Here is a 7,351-nt window from a genome sequence, read left to right as displayed (position 1 = left end):
CAGGGGCAGGGGACCCTGCCTCCCCTCCATCCCACGCACATTGCCGCATTCGGCGAGGCAGGTGGGAGGAAGTCAGCCTGGAAACGAAGCCGGGGTCCAGAAACGGACCCTCGTTACCCTCCCGGGCACCCCCTGGCTCTGGTGGCCCCCCTACTCGTCCGCAGGTTAAGCCCTTGGGTTTAGAGGGCCTGGGGATGGGGCGAGCCGCAGGACTCAGTGTCTGCGGGTTTGGAGCCTGTGTTCCTGCTGTGGTGTTTGAACACGTTTCTCCTCCCAGAGAGCCCTCCCTGCCCTTTAGATGTGAGCTGAAAACAAGTCGGCAGAGGTAACGTCCCCTCAGCGGGGAGCACCCCACTGCCGCACGGTGCCAGGTGCCAGTGTGGGGGCGCACGCGATGCCGGTCGTGGAGCCTGTCCCGTCGCCCCCCGCAGTGCCCGGGGGCGGACAGACGGGCCTTTGCTCTGGGAGTAGGCTCCCTGTCCTAAAAGTCCCCTGTGCTCCCCGACTCGTCCCTGCCCCACCCCCGCCCCGACAACCAGCGATTTCTCCACCTTCTTTATGGTTTTGCTTCGTCCGGGCGCCGGGCAGTTGGACCCACGCAGCGTGTGGCCTTTCTGGATGGGCTGCTTTCGCTCCGCGCTTGGGGTTCCTCCCTGTCTTTTCGCGGCGTGGTGGCTCACTCGTCTCCGTGCTGAGTGACACCCCACTGTCTGGATGCACCAGTGTGTCATCCGCCCGCCGGGAAGCATCTTGGGCGCTTCCGCGTTTGCGCGATGAGGCGGGAAACGGCCACAAACGCCCGTGCGCTGGTTTTGCTGTGGACACCAGTTTTCACGCCCGCGGCAAATGCCAGCGCGTGCGATGGCTGGGTCGCGTGGCGAGAGTGCGTTTAGTTTTGTCAGAGCCACCAGACTGTCCTCCCGGGGGGCTGTGCCGTCCGCCTCCCCGCCAGCCTTGGGTGAGCTTCCTGCCGCCCATGCTGTGGGCAGCCCGAGGCGCAGCCAGCGTCTGGACGCGGCCGTGCTGGCAGGCGCAGTGGCATGTCCTCGCCGTTCGGGCCGTTTTGCACAGAGGCCTGGGGCCACCTCCTCAGCCCCGGCTCCCCCCTCACCGCTTACACGTGACGGACGCAGCCCACAAAGCGTCTGCTTCCGGGGCCGAGTCGGCTGTCGGTTCCTTTACCTGCCCCCACCTGGCACTGCCCAGGTTCCCCGTGGCCGTGGGCCCTGCCCGCCACAGCTCTGAGGCCTGTCTGGGCCTCCTCTGCAGGGCTGGGCACATGCCAGTCCCTCTCCCACAGTGCCCAGCTCCTGCAGGAGGGGCTGGCACAGAACAGGTGCGCCATCAAAACGGGGCGGGGGTGAGCAAATCCCATCACTTATGCCCGCAGCACCCACCCCGGTGCCCTGGGCCTCCGTGCTGCTCTGGGCCAGCTGCTGCGCCCCACGTCTACCCACTCCCCTCCTGCGCGGGGGCCTGTGGAGTTTTGGTGACCCCCGTGCTCCCCCAGGCCAGTGCGCCCCTGTTGCGTGGCTGTGTCCAGGCACCTGTGACTGTCCTCATCCCCGGAGCCCATGGGGACCACGTCTCAGCTATGCGCACATCCACCCGGCCCGGCCCACAGCCAGGCACGAGGTTGTCCCCAGGCCTGCTCGCAGGACGCGAGGCGCAGGACGGCCCTCTGCCTCCCGCAGACGCAGAGCGCCGGGAGCGTCTGGGATGCAAAGCACATCTGCTCCCGTGACAGGAAAATGCGCCTGTGATTTATGAGGCCCCAGCTGCCTTCTGAGGGGATGTTCCTGGGGGTTCTGGGTTTGCTGAGAACAGTCAGCCTCATTCTAGAAGCCAGTGGCTGTGTGCAGGGAGGGGGCTATGAGATTGGAGGGGACACAACCCCTGAACCGGTCTGTGCGAAGAAAGGGGCAGAGACAGATGGACAGACAGACGGACAGACAGAGACGGGAGAGCTGCCATGGCACACCCCAGCAGGGCAGACCTTAGGGGGACGAGCTACATGCGGATCGGGGGGTCGTGACTCAGGAGTGGAACGCTGCACCCTGGTGAGCACTTGGGGTCGTGGTCAGACCGACCTTCGGACTCTTGGTCACTGTCCCTTGACTGGACCACAGAGTCCCAGCTGGCCCTCGCAAGACAGCTGTCACCTCGCGCCCGCTAAGGTGGCCACCGCCTCAAGGCGTGACGAGTGTCGGGGTGGGGGAGCCCTGGAGCCTGCCCACCGCGGGGGTACACCCAGGAGACACGATGTGGCAGCTCCACAAACCCCACAGCCGTGCGAGCCGGGGACGCAGCCCCACGTCGGGACGCGCCAAAGGCAACCGAAAGCACCGTCTGTCCACAGATGGTCGTGCGCCGGGGTCACCACGGCACGGCTGACCCGGCCGGGGGGAGCCGCCTGACCGCTCATCAAGGGCCGAGCGGACAGTGTGGCCCGTCGTGCAGTGCAGTGGGACGCGGCCTCCAACAGGAAGGCCCTTCCGCCACGGCACGGGTGGACTGGGGGACGCTGCGCCCGGGGCAGCAAGCCCGCCACGAAAAGACAAGCACTGTGTGAGTCCACGCACGCGAGGGGCCCGGAGGCCGGGGGCGGGGACCGTCGGACAGAAACACGTTTTCGGTTTTGGGGGTGGCGAGAGTTCAGAGGTCGGAGCCTGCCGTGTGGGCACCAGGCCCCTGAACCGCACACCTCAAAACGACAGAGGTGGTAAACTCTGTGCTGTGTGTTTGTATGACGATTTTAAAAACCATTCAGATGGTTTTCTGGAACTTTCCAGACTGGAGATCTATATCAACTGGGAGAGGAACAGGTCTTGGGCAGGGATCCCCAGTACGGGTCCTGTCTGCCCCCGGGCCCTCCACAAGCTGGGGGCCTTGCAGCCCTGTGAGGGGCCCTCGCGGGGGTCCTGGGTCACTGTGACAGTCAGGGCCAGCTTGAGCCCTCAGACTCAGAGGCTGCCCAGGCAAGGGCCACCGGGAGTGCTCCTTTGAACCTTAGCCCAGGGACTGGGGGTGCTGGCCTGAGTGGGCTTTGGGCTGGACTGCGGCCTGAGCTGGCGGCCAGGACTCCGGCCAGGCCACCTTGGGGGCCTGACGGATCAGAGGGGTGGCCTCAGGTGATGGCCCCTGGTGCGTTCAGGCTCCCAGCACCTTCTCAGCGGAAGCGATGCTCACGCATCTCAGAGAAAAGGTTGGGTCCGAGCCTCGCAGGCACTGGAGCCATGAGCGTGTTTGAGCGTGTCCGCATGCAGATTGGTCACTTTGGCCGCCCTGTGGAGGCAAGGGCGGCCCTTCTTTCCCGAGAACTGGGCTAAAGGTCTGTCGATTTGCTCCAGATGTGTGTCTTCGAGGTCATTCAGCCGAAGGGCTTCAGTCGTCAGTTGTCTTTGGAGCTGAGTTACAGAATGACGCGCGGCCGGGGGCCCGGGGAGGCCGGCCCGGGACAGGCCCGCTCGGCCTTCGGCACCGGCCCGCTGGCTGGGCTGATGAAGGAGGCTGGTGTCGCCATGGCGTTTCAGGCTGACGCGTCCCGAGCAGGGAACCAGACGGAGCGAGGGCTCCTGCCAAGACGGAGGGCAGCAGGACGGCAGGAGAGGTGGCCGAGGGTCCCCGGGTGGAGGGGACGGCACGTGCGGGGTGGGCAGGCTGCTGGGGGAGGGGAAGAGGGGACGGGACGGCCACACGTGCACCATCCCAAACCCGCCTTGCTGTCCAGCCGCGTCGCCCAGCCAGGGGAGGACAGAGGGGAACATGACCCAAAGGCTCATCCGTCTCTGAAAGATCTGATAAGTGAGCCTGTAAGGAACGTTCTGGAACATCTCAGCGTCAAAAATAAAATAATGAAATGCGTTTGTTTGGATCTCTCTCTGGAGAACCTGGGTTTCTCGTAGTCCACCGCCCCGTCCCCAAGCCCCCTGGGAATGGGGACTCTGTGCACTGGCTCAGGACCAGAAGCTCCCGCTCAACTTGTGGCCTGTATTTCTTCAGGAAAGAAGCCATGATTTGCTCGCCGCTGGACGCCGGGTTGGGATGCAGGCCACCGCGGGGAGGAGGCGGGGCCTCGGGCAGGATGTGGCGGGTGGGGACCAGCCTCCTGAGGGACCGCGGACCGAGGCTGGTGGCTGGCGGGTTAGCCACCAGCACCTCCCCAGATGCTGTCATCACATCCTCACGTGTCCCTAAGTCCCAAAGACTCTGGAGACAATGCAGAAAATGTGACACATGCTCACCAGCTTCCCACCCCCTCCATGCTTTGACACCGGTTGGGCCCTGGCTGGGGATGCGGGGCGTCCGGAGGCTGTCGCTGTCTCCGGCGGCAGTGGACCCAGCTATCTGTCTGCTCTGGGGGCACACGGTAGGCACTCGGCCTTTCGGGGGGCCCTGGTAACGGATGAGCAGGAAGGTCCCAGCCACGGGTCCCAGGAGGCCATGTACCTGCCACGCATTTTCCCTGTGGTGGCACCTGTTGGCTACGGAATGCAGGGTTGCCCGGCCCCTTGAAGTGGGGGGTTGGCGGGCAGTGAGCTGGACGTGGAGGGCTAGGTGGAGCCACAGAGACACCGTGAACTTCAGCCCCCCGACCGGGGTCACGAGGATGCCATCATCAGGCCAGACAAGTCCCCACGATGTCAGCCACTCGGCCCAGTTCCGGGGGGCGGGGAGGGTGGTCACGGGTCTCTGCAGATTCCTCCCCTGTCCCCAAGTACCGTAAAAATAAAGAGATAGATGGACAGGTTACCTCGTGACCTTGGCAATGACCCCTGGGTCAGTGCAGGGTCCTGAGTGAGTGTTTCCTTCAGGAGACTCTGATGCAATAGAGAAAAACAAAGAGCGGACTTAGTTTTCGTGGGGCTTCCCCACTGGTAGAGCTGGAGGGGGCACCGGGAAGCGGGGCGCCCGAGGCCTACAGGCGGGGCGCAAGTCCTGGCCCACTACGGCCTGTGGGTGTGGGGCCTGGCCCAACCGACCCCGCCTCTGCCCCTGGGGGTGTGGGACGGTCGCCAGCCGAGCTCCCCCACCCCGAGCCCCCCCCCTCCCACAGTGGGCCAGGGGCCTCTTGGTGGCCCAGAACCTTCCCTACTCTGAAGAATTTCACAACTGGGAAGCACAGAGCCTAGGGCAAAATGACGGTGACGTGTCCTGTGAACTGCCTCCCAGAGCTGCCAGGTGCAAAGTGGCTCCCTCCCAGTCAGTCCCTTCTTTTCTTGAGCACCCTTGGGGCAGTCACGAGGCGCACTGCTGTGTCAGCTCCCCCTGGGCACTGGGGGGAAAAAAACCCCGTTCGGGGACGGTCCCCCACACTGTGAAACTAGTTCACGAAAGAGAAACCTCTCAGAGTACTTGTCATAACCGTGATACCAAAACCTGCCAAAGATTAAAAACAAACAGACCCATCTCCTTAGGAACGCAGATCGAATTCCTGGTGAACTTGGTGAACTATAAGGAAGATAAATTCACAACCTTTCCAAAGAGCGAGGCACGTGACGAGGAGGCTTTATTTATGGACCACGAGGGCGACTTAACCTCAGGTGCCTCTGCCAGGCTCTGACACACTGGCAATTCATCAAAAGCGTTAAAATTATTCATGATCTCTTCCTGAATTACGCAATTCAGCACATCCACCGTTAAAACAGTTGAAATAAATATAATCACCTCAATAGGTGCTGAAAATGTGTTTGAGAAAATTGGCCATATTTCTGATATTAAAATCTCCCTTCTGGTGCTCAACACCTCCAAAAGCCACCAGAAAAAGGTTCTTGCTGCCGTCGTAGAGAGTGTCCGTTCCAGAAGCCGACGTTTGCCTGGAAGTTGAGTTCACACCGGCACGCTGCTGTAACGCCGCCCGGAGCTTTTTAAGGTGATTCTATAAAACAAGAAACAAAGAAATCGAGACGGGATGGTAGAAAGCAGGAAGACAAAAATACGATTATTTGGAGACGACACAATTGTCTCCCAGGAGGTCCTTTCAGAACCATCGGAACCAATGAAACCATTTAGAAAGTGAAGATGATTTTTAAAAACACCCTCATGCACGCTAGGGATAACCAATTAGATCATAGAATGAGACAGACAGATGCCGGTCACACAAACAGAAATGAGCGGAACCTCACATTTGCTCGCTGAGAAAGGGGGGGAGTTCTGAGAAGGGCCGTCTCTCGGCCGGGGGATCCAGCAGCGTGTTTTTCTGAACGAGACGCTGTCCTGGCTCTGAGGCCTTCGGGAGATACTCAGTGCTCTCGTCAGCGTGCCGTTTCTTTCCCAGATTAATCCATACAGTTAATATAAGTTTTAATTCGACGCACTTATTCTCAGGTACACACGGAAGAGGCAGACAACAGGTGTATCCAAAGCACATCTGACAAGGAGACGTGAGGGGAGGGCCTGGGGCTGCCGGACGTTCCCGGCCCCCAGGACCGAGGTCGCCGGGCAGGTCGAGGGCAGAAGGAAACGCAACGGCGTAGAGCCGCAGAGAGGTCGGGAGCGGCCGGCATCTCTGTCCCGCACAGGTCAAGGGGGCGGTTCTCAGGAGTGGGGAACTACTCAGAGTATGATCCCGAACGGCTGGGGTCCAGCCGGTGTCCTAAGAATGGCCACGGGGTCGTGAAGACAGACGTGCTCCGGCTCTCGGGGCGCTGTCCTCCCTGGCGGTCCCCTCCCTTGTCCCCAAGCCAGCAATTCAGTAGTTGACCTCTTTGCCGTTGGTGGGGCCCAGGTCGTCAGCCCCACGGCCTGGCCGCTCCCTTTACCAGAGCCCGCCTGGAACACCTGTGGACAGCCCAGCCTCGCCTTTCAGAGTCACCGCCATACGTAACTTTCCTACGATGTCCCAGTCCGGAGTTGAATGGCAGCCAAGGACCGCAGACTCCAGAGCGTCACGGAGAAAAAGGGGCGGGGACTCGGAGCTGGCTCAGGCCCTGGCCCCCTCAGCCCCGCCCCGAGGCTCTGGCCTCCCTCAGGGACGTGCGTGCTCCGTGACCTCGGATGCCCATGGTGCGGAGACAGCCCCGGCCCGATCTGCTTTCCGGGTGACGTCTCAGCCCGCAGGGCGATGTGCCTTCAGAGGTGGCACAGACCAAAAACAGTTCTCCAAGCCCACAGCGACTGCACAGGCTTAGTGTCACCCACGGGCCGCCGTGGGCTGTGGCCGTGGCTGGGGCAGGCGTAGTGGGGCGGAAGGGGCGCTGGTCCAGGCGGGGGCCTCGGTGGACTCCAACCTGCACCCAGCCAGCCTCAGGAGTGACTCTTCCCTCTCTCGCTGATTCAAGGGTCGCCTGGTAAACGCCCCAGTGAGGGTGTGTGTTCGGGGGGAGGGGCCGAGATGCCTGGCCCTGGAAAG

Source organism: Pteropus vampyrus, unplaced genomic scaffold (genome assembly GCF_000151845.1).
Source record: "Pteropus vampyrus isolate Shadow unplaced genomic scaffold, Pvam_2.0 Scaffold364, whole genome shotgun sequence".
NCBI lineage: Eukaryota > Metazoa > Chordata > Mammalia > Chiroptera > Pteropodidae > Pteropus > Pteropus vampyrus.
This window is presented reverse-complemented; position numbering follows the sequence as displayed.